The sequence below is a fragment of the Coturnix japonica genome, chromosome Z (assembly GCF_001577835.2).
Source record: "Coturnix japonica isolate 7356 chromosome Z, Coturnix japonica 2.1, whole genome shotgun sequence".
NCBI classification, from domain to species: Eukaryota; Metazoa; Chordata; class Aves; order Galliformes; family Phasianidae; genus Coturnix; species Coturnix japonica.
Genome location: NC_029547.1, coordinates 33,710,847 through 33,729,201, shown reverse-complemented (window position 1 = coordinate 33,729,201; position 18,355 = coordinate 33,710,847). Strand labels below are relative to the sequence as shown.

Genomic DNA, 18,355 nt, shown 5'->3' with positions numbered 1-18,355 from the left:
TAATGTAATTACTCCAGCAAAATGCTAAAACTGGCTCTATTACAGTTGGCAGCAAAATCTGTTTCCAGAACAGTTTATCCTGTGTATCATTTGACTTTATCTGTGCAAATTTGAAACTATTGACAGTGCAGATTTCAGAGCTAGAAGAGCCCTTTGTGATCAAGGTCCAATGAAAGAAATGGGCTTTCAGAAACAACATAAAATAAAATTATCCTAAAAATAATATATAGTCCAGTGCCATTGAAGGAAGATATAATTTTAGGCTGATGAGCAGCAGTGCTGTTGCACCACAGATATAGCCCTCTTGGATGGTACTTACAGCCACATATTGTACAATTTGGAGAAAACAAAATGAAGATGTTATGGTGTGTGAAATTAACTATGTAATTCCACAAAACAAAGAAAACTAGAGTAAAAAATCTTATATAGATACAGGTGACATCTCATATTAGGTCCTCTTTGAGAGTGTTTCATAGACAGAAAAGCTGACGCTCTCAGATGATGTAGTTTCCATGGGAAAATGCAGAGTTTAGTGTAAAATAGCTTATTTTGGGTCAGGAAATGGGAGCTTTGTTTTCTGGAAAAAGAAAACAAACAAACAAAAAAAACCACCACCACCAACAAAAGACATTAGTTTTGGGGCATCTATATAGTATCTTTGTGTATGTGTATGTGTGTGGTAGATCTAAAGATATCCCACTGGTAAAGCTTTAAAAAAACAGATCTGTTGACCTCGTGAAAAAGTTAGTTATTTGGAATGTTAAATGCAATTATATTGACATATGGTGACAATGTGATAAAGCGTAAGGGTTAAAGGTTGAAGGAACCATGGCTTGGCAATTAGCAATGTAAATGAAACATTCATTATCCAGCATGCTGAGAAGTTGATGAACTGTACAATAAATCTGAGCCCAAGTCACTACTGAGATAACTCATTTCAGACATAACAGCTTTTATTAGGATTCTGGACATTGTTTTGCATTTTCTGATGAAATATCTTGTTATATGGAAATATTTTATCCATTAATTTATGTGAAATACGTCAGTAGTAAGGATTCATTTGGCCCTAGGCCATTCTCCAAATAAACTAAGAACCAGAATAAAGATGAAAAACATATTGTGAGATGTTGAAATATACCCTACTTGGAAAGACATTTGATTAAAGGGTACTTGATATTTCTCTAGTGCATTTGTACTGGTCTTTCGCCAGTATACATTCCATCTAGGGACTTATATTAACTTCTTTTAAGCAATATTTGTTAAATACACAGGATGTGGACTTATTTGAGAGATGTTGCAGAACATACTTACTGTTTTAAGTTCCACTGAATGTTATCAGTCATTAACTGTACTTGTATCTCAGAATAATTCTCTGGACCAATTAAAAAAAAAAACAACACCTTTTTTTAAAAAAAACAAACTTAAAGATAGCAATGGTAGATTACCTCCTACTCATCAGATGAACAGTTTAGCATCAAGTAAGAAGTGCCTATTTTTTTCAACAAAAGTAAGTAATGAGAAGTTAGCAGAAACCAACACACAAAAATCAGAGCTAGTTTTCAGTGAGATGAAAGAATGTAATATTCAAGAGAATGGTGGAAAGACTTTGTTTTGTGTTCAAAACTGCTAAAAATATTTTTTCCTTTGGAATGGTGCCATGCCCATAGCAGGTAATGTATTTTCTGCTTCAACTTCTCATTCATTCACTGCTGTTAAAAAATGTGCATTATACACAGATACACTGTGGAATAGACAGATGTCTTACTATTGAGATAAAACGTTTGAGTAGCTATGCATTAGTAGCATAAAAAAGACCTGCCACATTTTGTTTAGTATTCATGCTAGTTCTGTGAAATTTAATTCCTGTGGATTGTTAGGAATCCTGAAAAATCACATAATGTTTTGTGTACTGTGACCCAAAAAATTAGTACTCATTTTTAATATCTCCATCTTGGAATAGCAGATACTTATAATTCCTGCTTCAAAAGTTTGAGGAACAATATTCATGGGCATGAGGCCACCACTGAAAATACAGATGTCCATCTGCAAATGGGAAAAATACTGGTCTTGAATCAAAATTATTTTCTTATTTTTTTTTTCTGGGAGAGCCACTCCAAAGTACAATCACTTACTCTCAAAGGAGATTAACTCCTTCCATTATGATGCTAGTGTGTAACTAATAAGTAGTAAGAAGTACTCTTGAGGTGATTTTGTTTATCTTTTGATGCCAGCTGGCTTGTAAATTGATTGTGGATTTCGCAGTCTAGACTGATCGGTTTCAGGTCCAAATCATATATAACAGGTTAGAGATAGAAATGACTTGTATTTTACTCAACTGTATTTAAACTGTGCTATTAGCTTCTCTTTTGTCAGTTGCAAGGCACAAGGTAACTCGGAAGATAAAAAGCTTAGACTATGACTAGACTACTTAGATCCTAGACTACGTGTTTTTGCAAAAAGGTATATATATATTTACCTTTTTAGTACTTCTTCAGGCATGGCAACTTCTATTGTCTGCAGCATGGAAGTGAAAGAACAGAACAAACTAAATGTTAATGGTAGTGGTTGTAAGGTGCTGAAAGGATTAGGTGGAGAAGGATGTGTCTCTCTGTGTACAACTTCATGAATGCTGAAGCAGTCAATGATATATTTTGAAATAATTCAAAAACTAAGTAAAGTTTCTTCTTTTAATAAGTATCTTGAGTACTAGAGATATATAATTGTTTGCTGGAACTCAGATTAGTAGTCATAGAAGTAGAATGTGAGATTGGAGACTGTGGATTAGGCTTGCTATAAACCAATTCCCTGTGAAAGTATTTATAGTATAGGCGAAAGGTGTCTTCTAGTAAGGTGGCTTTCTAACACTACTTGCAAACAGTACCCATTTAACCAGTTTTTTATTTCTATCTTTCTTACTGCATACTAGCTTCCCTAGGCAAACCATCTGGAAATGACAGCCTTGGCTGAGAATTTTAGTGGTAGCTTTCTGCTGTGGAAAATTGGAGCCATCTACTGTCCTAAGATAACATTATTTAAAGTGAAGCATATGATTTTCTTTCTTTTTTATTTTTTGTTTGTTCTGTATCCCCAATAATTCTTTAATGTTTTTTTGTTAGTAGGATATTTGTTAATGGGGATGCAGAACTATTTAGGTCTAGGTGTTTCTGGAAAAGTATTATTCATTAGTACATATTCTGAAAAGCATTTATGCAGACTTCAGTATTAACTGTTACTTACAGATTTGTACTAAATAGCCAGTTTGAGAATAAGGAAGAAGGATAGGTAGGCAAGCAGCCGTCTTGCAGGAATGCAAATCTAAAAAACTCATTCAATAAAATATAAATTTTTTTCTGTTCAGATCATAGTTACTTTACAATTCTTGTTATGTTCTCTCTCTCTTATTTTTAAAGTGTTGTAGATTGTAAAGTACAGTCCTATCTGAACATCACTTGATGGCAAAGGCATGACAGGGTCTTTCTTCCTGGTCTCAGGTTATCATTCAACTTAGATGTTGAATTTAAACATCAAAGCATATTTGGCTAAACCAAAACCAACCAACCAAAACAAAACAAAACAACAAACAACAACAACAACAACAACAAAACAACAACAAAAAAAACCACCTGCCTGTCAGGATCTTTTTCCTTCAACTCTTTTTTTCTGCAGGCCATGCTATGCTATTATCTGCTGGCCAGTTTCCACAACTATGCCCTCTTCTCCTTTTTCAAAACCTTAAACAGGTGTAACTAGGTGGAACTAAACAAATAATCGTATGTCATCTTGAGACAAAAAATAGGCCGTAATCCAGGCAGCTGTTCCTCAGTTGCAATGAGCTGTTCACAAGCAGGGAGAGAGAAAATATATGTAAAGCTTGTTTGCTGTTAAAAGTGGAAAAATGCACACTAATTTGTATAACTTGTAAGGTTCCCTGTCACTTTCATTGCTACGGTAGTTGGTCATGTCTTATGCATGTATACAAACACATCCAAGGCGAATAAGGCAGCATTTATGTGTAGGTTGAACCAAATGATTATAAATGAATTGAGGGATGTCTCCTGGGATTGGACATAAAGGTCTTGTAAACTGAAAATTTTATAAACAAACAGCTGTTGGGAAAATACCATTATGCCGTAATAGCTGCTATTAAAATCCATTAGCAATCTTGATGGCCTGTTTGAATTTGATGCATCATTTGTTCTGACAGTGTTTCTTTCTAAAAATTTTTGTAAAATATATATAATTATGAAATACTGTGATAATAGACTAGGAGATTAACACTGATTACTTGTTATGCTTCCATGTGCCTATCAAGCTTTGAGGAATGCACTGTGTCCATCGGTTTAAATGTCAGTAGACAAACAGAAACACATTAACCTGAAAAGCTGCAGAGCTTTCTCTGTAGGATTAAAACACATGTTTGCAGAGATGAAATATTTCTGGATTAAAACTCTTAGTTTTAGGAAAAAGAAAGCAACCAAACAACCAAAAAAACCAAACCAAAACAAACAACAAAAAAAAACCAACACACAAACAAGCAAACAAACAAACAACCAAATATAAACCACCAAAAAAACCCAACCAAACATATTTAGTTATTACCAAGAGTTTTTGCTCACTCATAATTGATACCAACCTGTCATTCTTCCCCTGATCACAGATCCAGACATGGTACTGGATGTCAGAGGTGTAAGGCATGGCCTATAGGTTGTGCAGCCACTAAAATCACTTGGGTATTTAATGACATTTGAAAAACCCATGTGTTAAGAACTACCTAGCAACTCTCTTTTTTCATAAACAGTTCAATTGTCAATACTGCATGTAAGCTGACCCTTCAGAAGCAGATATGAAAACCCATAGTGTGAAATGTATGCATCTCTGTACGTGGACAGAAACAGACGTAGTCTGGCCATGGATGCTGCAAGGGCACCATCTGCTGGATAAACAAGAATAAAAGACTAAAGCTTGGCCAAGTGACATTTCAAATATCTTTTGATCAAGAGTTCTTGATTGCTCCTTTTTTTTTTTTTAAATTTTTTATTTATTTTTTGGTAATGTTCATACTCTGATGTTGTAGTGCTTGATGTTGTATATACTCTATTTCCTGTTCCTGTTTCTTCTTCTTCTATTTTTTTTTTTAAATGTTCTGCTGTATGAATGTAGCATAGAACCATAGAATGGTTTGTGTTGTAAGGGACTTGGACACTTGAGCCATTGACCACAACTCTCTCATTGTAACCATCCAGCCAATTCCTTGCCCAGTGGTCTATCCATCAAATCCGTTTTCCTCCAATTTGGTGACCAGGATATCATGTGGGACAGTGTAAGATGCTTTGCACAAATACAAGTAGATGACTTAAGTTGCTCTTCCTTTATCTACTTGATATTGCAGCTCCATCATAAATGGCTGTCAGGTTTGCCCTTGGTGAAGTCATGTTGTACTGTTGTGAAGATAAATCATTCACTGTAAGAAAGAACATTACTCTGCTGAAGTACAGAGCATGCAGCAGAGCCAGGGTCAACTTGGTTTACAAGAGGGAAGTGTAGGAGGGTGAGCACTTTGTAGTAAAAAGAAGTTGGTGCCTTTCTGTCAGCTCTGGAACATTCTGTCTTATTTTCATCTGCATATACAAGGTTTATTTATTTATTTATTGTTAAATGTTATGATACTATTCTCTTCATTATAAGAATTGTAGGCTTGATACCTCTGCTTTTTCTGTTGTTGCCTTTCCAGAGTCAAAAGAGGCTAAAACTACAGTAATATAGTAGTACAATTTAATATACAGGTTGTTAAAAGATCCTTTACTACTTGCCAGCTACTGCGTGTTTGTTATTATATATTATGATAACTTTTAAAGTAATGGCTCCTGTTTTATTGTGTTGGCCCACCAAGTCAGAGGGAGGCATTGGTGGTAGGGCAGTAGAGGTTGAACCTTCCCACCAGTATTCCATTAGATTTTATTTCTGTGCTTCAGATAGCAGCAGAGGGGCAGTCTGACAAAATGGTATCTGATAGGGAAGTGTATCTGAAGCAAATTGAATTCCTCCATTTGGAAAAATAACTTGCACTGACATTCATCAATGCTTACTGAGCAATTATGGAAACTAAACAGTGGTTGTGAGCACAGTGAGGTAGGTGGTGGGTGGTGCACTTCAGCTGTGGTGATCAGTGATGTGAAAGACAAACCATGTTCCAGGCAGTCATGCACAGCTGTTACACCATGAAATGAAGAGCATATTGATCTGCTCACTCATGTAGTGTTGCAGATTCCAACCAAGGAACTGTGTTCATTGTTTAATATTGGCCTCAATGTGTTGGAAATGATGGTTTGGAAAATGTGTTGGAATATCACAAAGTTTGTGCCCATTGAGTCCCTCGCAGGCTCACACAGGAACAGAAAGAACACTGAATATAAGTTCATCAAGACCTCTTGAACCAGTATGAGGTTGAAGTTGACAGTTTCCTGAATTGCGCCATTACTGGTGCTGAGACATTGTGTGAGTAAAAGTGGAGGTCTTTGAAGCAGTGACATGTGAATTCTCTGTCAAAGAAAAAGTTCAAGATGTGGTTCTCAGCAGGTAAAATAATGCACTGTATTTTGGGTTAGGAAAGGAGTGATCATTCTCCATTTCCTGGAACCCAGACAAACCATCAGCTCTGGATGATACATTTGTGATACTTACTGAGCTGAAGGCTAAGTTTCCAGAGTTATGCCAGAGAAGATGACAAACTTTCTCTTGCAACAGTAATGCACAGGATTCATAACAATTTGAAAACTGGAGAATATTGCCGATTTTGATTGTACTGTCCTACCATACCCACTGTACAGTCTGGATTTGGCATCTTCTGACTTCCATCTGTTCAGGCCAATGAAAGATGGACTGTGTGGGCAACATTTTCCTTGCAATGATGCTGTCATAGCAGATACAAAACAGTGGGTCACCTCCACTGGTGCAGGCATTCACAAGCACAGCATGCAGTCTCTTGTTTGTCACTGGCAAAAATGCTAATGTTGGAGACTGCTGAAAAATAGTGTCCTGTAGCTGAGATTTTGCTCTATCAGTGTTACTGAGCTCTTTGTATCTATTGTGGTTTCTGTGAAAATAAGTAGGAGACATTACTTTTGGAGTGATCTATGTATTATGCATTTTGCTATGTGCCTCCTCTTAATACTCAGCAGTGTTGCAGAGGTAAATCCCTTGTGTCATTCTCTATGACCAATTCACAGTTTGAAAGAATTGTGGAAGCTTTTTGGAGTCCCTGTTTTCTTATTTACATTATATTATTTTCAAAAATATTCTTAGAAAAGAAGTGAGGTCCTGTATAACATCAGTTTCATAAAAGTAATTGCAGTGAAAGCATTCTAAAAATGACCTGATAGGATAGAAAGCCTTAGCTATGGGCTTTATCAAAAAGGTGTTTGTACACAGGTTTGGTTTTTTTTTTTTTTTTTACTTTTGTGAATTTCCTGTTTTCCCAGACTTCAAAAAATTCTGGATACGTTTGAAATACAAACTATTTCTGAGCATATATGCATTTTGGTTGCCATATCTGTACTTAATTTACCTAAATGTTGAGGGAACACAAATTTAACATTTTATTCAAACCCTTAGTCTTAAAACAATAATTTTTCAACATGCTACAGAGAAGTTAGTGAGCAACAGTATATAATTCTTTAAGTAGCTGCTAGCTTAGAGGAACTTTTGCTATGATATTGCTAATAAGTACTTTTTCCTTTCCCTCCTGTGTTAGATGCTTCAAACAATACATGACTGCATTCATGAAGTGGAGGTTAAATAAAGGATTTTAAGGCATTACAGCCATGTATGGCATGCCAGTGGCTAACGATATGTGCTGTGTATTTAATGAGTTTGTTGTTTTGAATATATTTATTTAATATATTTATTTACTTTACTGCGTCTGTACAATTTGGCTGTCCCTTCATTCAGGTAACTAAACATTGGACATGGAGAGATTAGGCTCGGTTTGGGATTATAGTGCCTTAACTTCTTTTTATGATTTACACCCCATTTTTGTTTGCTGCACTAACCACATTTACGGCCCAAATGTATTATTTTCCTCTAGTTAAAAAAAGAAAAGGGGGGTGGGGCGGTTATTTTTCCTTCTTACGCTTATACATGATTCTTTCTAAACGCTGAGCATTCCTTTTAACTATCAAGTACAATTTAAACCGTATTAATTTCAGCTGCCTTGAGCCCTGAGGGCGAGTGTCTGTTAAGCTAGATTTGCATGCCAGTGTCAGCAGAGTCGTGATCCTGTGCCTCAGGGTGGTTAAATCTGAGTTGTATTCAGGGCGCTGCCTTGCCTTGTATCTGTTTTCACTTCTACCCATCCACAGAGAGAGCGAAGCATGACTTTATGAAACACTTAACTTCAGTACAACATTTCTGCTGGAGAACTAGGTTTTGCGCGCCAGTAGTCTGTATTAAATACAACTTGTTCTTGGAAACTTAAATAATCTAAGCAGTAAAATCTGCTGTCTTACCTTCTGCAAATGTAAAACAGAGGTATGGGTGCCACTGCTTAACTACCGCCCAGTGCAGCCCTGTGTCTTCTGAGACGCATCTGCAAATAACTTTGTTTTATCCGGGTTTTGCATGCGTTGATAATGACTCCTTTTATCTCTTGTGAAGGAACTGACTGTTTAACAAATGAGTTGCTAAAGGCATTTTGCTTGCATAACTGTAAGTTCGTATTAGAAGAATCCTTAGGAAAACTTAAGTGATTTACAAGAAAATGAATTGCTATTCATGTCTGTAAGCAAACTTGTTTGGCTTTTCTTTTCTCTCTTTTTTTTTCCTTGGTGACAAAATTCAGTGTACGTTATTTGATGCTTTCTGTCCAGTTCCTGGTTACTGTTTAGAAAAAGGCTAAAACTGGCTCCACTGAAAACACATAGAGCCCCATTTGTTTCTTCATTGTGTCTTTGAAAAAGATAATTGCCTTCTTCAGTATAGAGATGAACTGAATGAGCATGGAGAGCAGGCTGCTCTTGCCTCTATTTTCCAAATGAGGGCTACTAAACAAGGTAACATGGATATTTCATGGCTAAGCAAGGTGCTAGACATTCAGCATGCAGAGCAAACTTGACAGTCAGAATGATTCCAATTACTTTTCTAGAATCATTACACATATAGCAGAGAACTTTGAATCCATGGAAGGACATTTTGCTAAACTTGGGTGCCTGGAAGAGTGAGAAGACTGTTGATGTGGAGATTACTTACAGGTATATTATTGGACCAAATCATTTGACCTCATTGAGAGACTTTCCATCAGTTTCTGATTATTTCCATTCTGGATTTGCCTATTTGTTTATACTTCTAGAATGACCAGTTAGTGATCATAAGTACTATATCAACTTCTGAATATCCAGAGATTCAGCTGGACTGGAACATTCCAAAGCAGAACATCTCTGCTGCCCAAATGAAAACACAAACAGTGAAACAAGGGTTAAAAGCAGAATAAAGGCTGAGATGCAATCAAAGAGCATTTTACTTCAACAGGAAACTGTATTTGTAGTTAGACTGATCTGGGGCAACAAGAAAGACCTCTAAAAACTTAAAACTAAATACTTGAAATGGTTTCTATTGTTATAGCTGAAATTACAGTTGTAAAAGGAAAGAGACTAAGAAATAGGAAATGGGAACACAGCTCATAAATGGTAAAAAGGGAAGTAAAAATAATATATAAGTTTGCAGTTGGCAGTGGTGGAGAAGGAGAATTTAGGAACAAATAATATTTTGGAGTAAGGAGAATGAATGGATGAAGTACATTTTTTTGAGAATAATGTTTTATAATCAAAAGACCAAGAAAGGAAACACAGATCTTGTTTAGAAAATCTGAAAAAAAGAAGGGGGAACTGGAAGAAACAGAGTACTTCAGTAATTACTGGAAAATGATGAAAAATCAAAACGGAAAGGCCTTAGAATGTAACAAAAGAACCACATCTGAACCTTCCACAAATGATTCCTTTTATTTTATTGTCACATAATCATTTTCAGAATAGAGCTCTTAATGGAGAGAAAAGGTTTGTGTCCTGCAAAAATCTGAATGTTTTGATGGACTTAAATCAGTAATATCTTGGTAATTTATTTGCCTTTCTATGTAAATAACTGTTACAGCTATTTCACTCTAAATAACTGTTTTACTCATATAGTTAGACTGTGAAATACTTACACGAATAAGCAAAGTAAAGGTGATGAAATAAATAAAAAAAACCCAGTAACTTGGCATTTAACATTGCCTCTTAATCTCTGAACAATTTAAAAAAGATTTAAGGTCCATTTGCATGGAAGGACTCCATCTGTATTACTTCATTGCTGTGTAATAAACACTCAAATTGAAGGAAAATATTTTGTGGCAGATTTTTATTTTTATTTTTTTAATACGGGCAAACTAATCTTATTAATTCAAATGTCATTCCTTTTTAGAAGAAGTTAAACTGAAAGATAATATTATATTCAAAAGTTTCTTAAGTTTTTCTTCTTCATTTGGCAGCAAGTTTTTGAGTCCCATCTGAAAGATTTTTGTTGTTTTTACAGTCAACTCTATCTTAAAATAACACTGATGTTAAGTATAAGTAACACAAAGTGATTTGTTTAGATTGCCATATTGGAGGAAAAGCTGCAGGTTTCCTTCTACTTCCTGTGAACAAATGAGCTTTTTTATTTCCCCTAGCACAGTAGAATTAAGGAGGAAGGAATTTGGCAGAGGCAGAGTGAACTAGAATTCTGTGGGGCCCTCTGAGAATGTCCTGTTGAGACACTGGCTGGCTGCTCTGTCTGGATTACAATTGGAAGTCTCACATCACTTTTCTCGCCCTTAACAAGAAGTTGATGGTGTTGGCTTCCACTGTATGAAAGCAAGCACCTAATGTCTTCAGGACCAACTATACTACATTATTTCTAAATATGCTCTTGGCTGAAGAGCAGATGATTTATTAGCTTGAATGAAGGTAATTTTCAGTGATTAGAAGGAAGTTACTTTCAGTTACAGCCACAAATGATATGTAGAACAGATAAAATGTAAATTATATATGTATAATTTTTTAGGCTGTGATAGTATCCATTTTCAATATTACTTTCTTCTTGCAACTGGAAAATTTTTACATTATGTCTTGTTCTGCTGTCTCCAAGCAAAAAAGATACAGGAGGACTCACTCTTTCATCGCTCTGTAGCGAGAACAAAGGGATACAGCACTTTTTGTCAGACAAAACTGTAAGTTCATGGGAAAATGGCAGTAAAATACTGTTATTGTTAATGATGAGGCAAGTCTCCATATAAAAATGAAGCTGCAAGTATTGAAAGCACCCTTAAGATTAGCTCAGCATTTTTAAACTATCCTGCCTTAGCTTTTTTCTTTTTTTTCTTTTTTCTTTTTTCTTTCTCTTGATTATATCTTTAGGAAGAATTAACATTTTGATACAACATTTGTTCATGGATTTGTAGTGGTTAAATCAATAGTTAATGAGGTTAATCGTATAATTTGAGCTTCTAGTTTGTTTATGCTAGACCAACTTTATCCATACTCCAAACAAATTATCTCTTATAATCACCAGCCTGAAGATAAATCTCTAAATGTTTTTCTGATGATAGTGCTGTGGTTGGCAGGTGTTAGAAGTGCCTCCCAGGGACAAAGATTGAAGATGGGCTTGTTCTCACAAATCCTTCAGGCGAGGTTGTTTAGCTTTCTATCCTGTCATCTGCAGAGGAGCCTTGTATGGTGCCCTGCTAATGAAATCTAATAGGCAAAGGTCATATATCTTTATGAAGAAAAATTCAAAGCTGGTGAGTGATAAATGTGCTCCATGGGGTTCAATGGACGATGTTCAGCAATAAAATCCGTGTTTAAACAGTGTTTCAAACTGCTTGTCATATCTCTGTTTTTTGTGCCTTAACTACTTTTATAACAGTTCTCGTTACCAGTAGTGGAATCAGATAAATACAGAAATAGTTCAGTATGAATGCAATGTTGTCTATGTAATCAAATAAATAGGTAGATACTTTAACTGGGTAATTATTATGGTGTATGCAGAACATCATAAATAAGATAGCTTACATAAAAGTACATGGCAATATCGTCTCTAACTATTGAATTTTTGTATGAAATATCAATTGGCTTGTGATAGAACCATATGAGGTAGCATGAAAGATGTGAAGATATTGGTGGTTCTAGAGTCAGACCATTGTAAATCAGAAATGTTTCTGTCAAATATTGAAATAGAGTAAATAAGTAGAAAAGATTGAAAACACAGGTATAAAATTGGAGATAGAACTTTTAAAGAATTCAAGTCAGCCCCTTTAAGAAATTACTCCAGATCTGAAGTTAGAAGGAGTTAAATAAACCAGATATTGTTTAATCACTGCTTTTTTTTTTTTTTTTTTTTGAGAAGTTACCAGTTCATTTGCTATAGTTACACTGCTGAGCTATGAGACAGTTCAATAAATCAACTCAAGCTTGAAGGATTCTAAAAACCATTGCAATGAGTAAGTGGAAGAGGAAAGAAATCTCTTAGTATTCCCTCTTTGACAAAAGGGTATGCAAAGAGCCTGAATGGATGAATGGTTGATTAATTCTGCCAGAAATTTTCTTGACAGCCAGAAATGGGTTTTTGTTAGCATGTTTGCATGGGAGCTTTTTGTAAGGTATGAATTATGGCATACAGATTTACACCTGAGGTTTGTCTGGGTAAAATGGACAGCTCATGGTCAGTATATAGAATCTCATGATGTTTTTTCTTATGTTTTAGTTCATCACTCTAGCAAGTCAGCCTTTTACTTGTTACCACTTGCTAATCAGTCAAAAGTGAAATCAAATAAATATTGTATGTGATTAAATGAGCCTTGTCAGAAGTGGTAGGTTGTGGCTTTTCCAGTATTTTTAATTGCTATTACAAGCTGTGGAAAAATCAGATGAGATTCCTAAGCTAGAATTACAAAGAACTATAACACTAAGGAGAATAAGAAATATATGCTACAACTACATGGTCTGTTGATTATTAAGACATAAAAGTGCCACTTCTTTTTTTTTTTTTTTTTTTTTTCATTTTATAAATTTCTGAGGGGAGTAATGTATTACATTGTATAGAAATTACTTGGGCATAGAGGTTATTTCTTCATTTTGTGTGATTTTTTGTATATTTTGTATAGGTGATATTTTGTTATGATATGTGAGCAGATCTCAGACTTCCTTTATCTTTAGCTCTTGGCTACGTATACCTGTGCTTTCTAAATAGGAGACTTCATTATACATGCAGATTGCATAGGAAAAATACGTTCATACTTAGTTTATCCTTCAGAGTGGCCTGGAGAGTACATTTTACCAGTCATTCCCTCCTTGCAGCAGAAGTCACATTGCTATGATTTTAAGTTAATCCCTTTAATTATATTACACAGACTGATATTTTAAAAGACATATCTGAAAGAGGTGGTGGCATTTAGGCATCTAAATTTGAAAATTATATGTTTTGCTGTATTTTGCACTCCAAACTAATCAGTGTCCTTCCATGTAAAAAATAAAACACAAAGGCTTAAAAATGGCAGTTTTATTTTTATCAATCATGATTTTCTCACTACAGAATATATTCATGAAGAGAAATTACTAACTTTGAATTTGGAAATAAGTAGTGGTCTTCATTGATAGTTCCCTAGACAAGATGATGAACATCCCTTCTTTAATACCTCTGCTATTGTTTTGCTTCTTGATTTAGCAGTTGCGTGCACCCTGTTACCTGTGCTTGTTTATATTAAGTACTTAATGTTTATGTCAGGCAGTAGAAGCAACACCTTCTCAGGATTTTTTGAGCACTTCTGATTTGTTTTGTTCTTTGAGTATTATGTGCACATGCAGCAGAAGGCACAGCAAAGCTAGTTTCAAGCTGCTGAGGTTGTGGGAGGTTGTTTTGCTAATGGTTAAGAATTGGTATTCCTTTCACTGAGTGTAGAGTAACAGTTCTTGCATTTGTTAGTGATCCTCACTTATCACTTCTGAGCACCATTTGCAGGTGCTCCAGTGGGAGGGTGTGAATGTGCTAAGCAGAAAGGACACTGTGATGTCCTTCTGATATATGTTATTGCAATTTCTCATGGGATGTGGAGACATGGTACCCTAGCTGTTAAATTCAAAATAATTTTTTTTTTTTTTTAAATTAGAAAAATACATATACTTTTTTTAAAAAATATTTTGATTATCAGTGTAGTCACGCCTGAATTTGAAAACAGAATTTGTACTTGTTTTATGTGCGAAGAAAAGTTGTTTCGTTGTAATCTTCTTTCACGAAGATTTGATCATTGCTAAGAAGTGTTAACTGAAAGTAGAAAAGGCAGTTGGGCATGGAAGTGGCTAAACATGGTTAAACGATCATTTGTTCAGTGAATGTTACTGTAGATGAACTCTTCTTACTTTATTTTTTGAGTTGTTCTGCCTTTGATTAAGATGATTGAAACTGTAAAAATTGAGCTGTTACCTACGGTATGGGAAGTGAGATCAATTCTGAACAGACATTAATCACATGTTCTGTGGAGTGTTTCACAGTGAGGTACTTCCTGGTTACATTTCCTACTAAGTTAAGTTTAGAAGGCTTGAAGCTTAATCAGTTGTAATAGGGGATGCTGTAGGACATGGTGGAATAAGCTTTCAGGTAACCATTCTCCTCCTCTTCAGTCTGGAACTTTTTCTCTTTGGAAACTTTAGGCAGCAGCCCTAAGAGGAAAGGGTTAGAAACTGACAGCAGAGTTAGCTGCTGCTTTTGTTCTTTTCAGAAGATTGGTAAATCCTGGTACAGCAGAGCTGTTATTTCATAGATTGAAATGCATAGCAGATAAGTGGAGTCATATCTTACAAGAAAGATATATTCTGTATAGTGTATTTTTACCAGTGATGTGGATACAAAGAAGAGGTCAAACAGTGAATAATCTGGTGTAGTCTTATAAGCATTATTGTTTATTCTGTTTTCTACTTTTAGCAACTTTACCTGATAACTTCTATGCAAAATTGAGTTTGTTTTGCTTGTTTTTGTGGTTTTTTTTTCTTCTTTAATTTTTATTTTACGTGGGGGCTTATAGTAATTAGCTCAATTTACAACAAATGGCACACAGACTGTTAGCTCTGCATGTGTGCCATAACATTGGTGTTTACCCTATTATATTGCAATTTAAGTATGTCGTAAAGTTTTATCAGTGATCACACAGAAACAAACTGGGATACAACAGTACTGACCACGAAATAGTAAGAAAATACAGTATGAAGAAGCATATATTTAGTTCAGGAAAGTGATAATTGTTTTGGATGTAAAAATTATAATAGGTTGCAGTGATATTCCTCATTTATATTTTGTGATGGCTGGGTATTTTTAGCAAATGAGTTGTCAGCAGAAAGGCTTCATTAGACCCATCAGGGTATCTGCCCATGAATAACGAATCTCAAACTGTACTGACAGTTTCCTTGAGCCAAAATGATGGAGCATCTCTGACAAAAGCCATATTGTGCTCTCCATGTGAGGAGTGTGAAGAACAAAAGAGACAGTTTGTTCTTGATTTGATCAGGTTAATATTGACACAGTTAGCTCAGAAGAATCAGAAGTGTATGTAATGTACACTTACAGTGATCACTCGGGTAATTGGCTGTTATCTTCATAAATCAGAAAGTGTAGAAAGGGAGAAATTACCAGTTCGCTTTGAGTATTTTTCAGTGACTTTGCTTGTTTTTGAGGCCTGCCCAGGTTTGTACTCATTTTAGCTATTCCGTTAACTTCCTGTTAGCAAATTTGAGTTTTAGAGAAATATGTTCTAGCAAGCATGCAACCTGCATAAAATTCGTAATGCGTTTCACAACAGAAATTCATAATAAGTGAACTGGTTGTGTTGCAGAATACATCAGAAGTTCATTGATTTGTTGAGTATTAATAATAAATTAGTAAAAAATGAATAATTTGACCTTTGTCACACTTTGACCATCTTGCAGTGCATTTCCTATTACACAAATTCATCAACACTATATTTCAGAGAGCTCGTAATCGTTTTGGGGATGAAGCAGCTTTTTTTTTTCTTTTTCTTTTTTTTTTTTTTTTGTTTTTCATTTTTGAAAGAGATGTTTTATTTTCTGTTAGTGTTTGTAATACATACAATGTTCTAGTTATTTACTTCACAAATTTGTGGAAGATTTCATATGTCTATTATATCTTTCAATTTATAGTCTTTGGTAGTTTTATATAAGAGGTTCTTGTTCATGAAAGTCTGTTTGAAGATTTTAATGCATGTGAGGGTCTTCTTTGAATTGTGCTGGTAGCAATAGTTAACAAGAATAAAATTCATGGAGATGTGGAGGTGGAATTAAAATAAGTGTTAAAAATCGATCAGTAATACTTAATATTGCTAAAAAAATTACCTTTGCTATTTAAAAAAATAACAGTTTTTTAGATATTTTTATTCATAGTCCAGTCAATCAGAAAAATCTATATGATAGAGTCATGATGCTGTAAGATGTATAATTTGATCTTGATTTTATTCATAGCTTAGGCAACAACGTCTTCCAGCAAATCTACTTTTTGAACATCATTTTAATGCATTATGTTCACCATTCTTTTTATTTGTGGACATGCATTGAATTAACAAATTCTGAGAAATATTTATTGTTGGTTACTAAAATGACTATGTTTGGGAAATTTTAGTAACTTAAGTTCTCAGGTATTATCTGAATGTGAGTAAACATTTATGTAATAGGGTGATAAGCATACCTGTTTGTCATGATGCTGCAGAATGAAAGCAGTCTTGGGTTTCATACCTCTGCTGAATACTGAAAACTTTGTCAGATGGTTGTTTGTGGGTAAGATTCATGGTATAAAGTAACAAATCAGCTGTGATCACTTCGTTCTGCTTGATGTGGCCAATGTTTTGACACACTTTAATGATATCCTCAGTATTATTGCCCATTTGATGTCACTGTAAAACTTTCTATCTTAGATTATTAAATCCATATGTAATATGTATGTTTTGTTTAAAGACATGGTGTTTAGTGGTAGTACAGCTAAACTCTTAACTGTGCTGCTGAGTGTTTTGCAGTAGGCAGTGCTGGTGCAATATGAAAGAGAAAGAGAAGCTGTAAGCTCTGTAAAGTATATTTAAAATACGGTTTTTAGAGCTGATGTTTTTAGAAGAGAATGCTATGGTTGTATGTCCTTTATAGGAGCCCTGAAAGGTGTAGCACTGAACTCGCAGTGGTCTTCGTACAGCACACTGAGCATATCCTGGCTGCTGAAGGATTTCCCTCTTTTGGTCACTAGATCTATTGCATGGATGGCTCCCACAGCAATGCCTCCATTTTATATTATTTCTATTATGTTGGCCCACGTGGAAGAGGCAGATGTTGATGTTACAGCAGTAGAGGTCAAACATTCATATCATAGTATCATAGTCTCGTGCGGGTTGGAAGGGACCTTAGAGATCATCGAGTCCAGCCCCCAGGATTCGAGCCTCTGTGTAGCAGAGCGGCACTTCTACCACTTGCGCCTCAGGGGGATTCGAACTCCGGGCCCAGGTGTTGCAAGGCGGCATCCTTAACCACTGCACCACCGGGGCACACACATTCCCACCAATATCCCATTACATTTTATTGCCATGTGACAGATGGCAGCAAAGGAAGAGTCCAACAAAATGGTGTGTGACATGGAAGTGTGTATGAAGCAAAGATGTGTCATTGAATTCCTCCTTGCATTAAAAATGGCACACATTCATTGATGCTTACTGAGTGTTTATGGAGACCAGCAATGGATGTGTGCACAGTCAGGCAGTGGGTAGGCAGAAATAATCACAGTCAGTGTGAAGCTTCTAGTTCAGTCACTTGATTTTAGCAGAAAATGCTTAATTCCTTGCATTTGCAATTGATTCAAGCAATACAGAAACAATTTGGAAGCTAAAGTATAATGAGGCTAGAATGTTTATTAGACCTGTAGTTGATTTACTGTGTCTGCAGTAGTGAACACCTTGTAGAATAGAACTGCAATTGGACTGCAAGCTTCCTCTTGGCACCCAGCTGAGAAGTGTTAGGACATTTAAACCTTATTCACCATAATTCTTCACTGAATCTCCCTATTCAGAACTTACATCTGAATGTTGATCAGTAAACTGACTTCTGCTTGGGCAGTAATCTGCATGATTTTCATGCAGAACATATTACTGCATGCTACGCAAACATGAAAGCTGAACTTCATTTCTAATCTAGGAAAGAATCTACTTCTGAAGCTCTCAACAAAAAGATTTTTTATTTTTATTTTAAGTTCAACTTAAAAAATAAAGGAGGGAGAGGCATTTTGTGGACACATTTAAAGCAGATTAATAAAT

General features: G+C 35.3%; 1 protein-coding gene across 8 annotated transcripts in view; it reads left to right on the top strand.

Moving 5' to 3' along the window:
* Positions 1 to 18,355, top strand: part of PRUNE2 (prune homolog 2 with BCH domain) — a 129,231-nt gene that overhangs the window by 60,414 nt on the left and 50,462 nt on the right. The gene's annotated exons all lie outside the window — the stretch shown is intronic.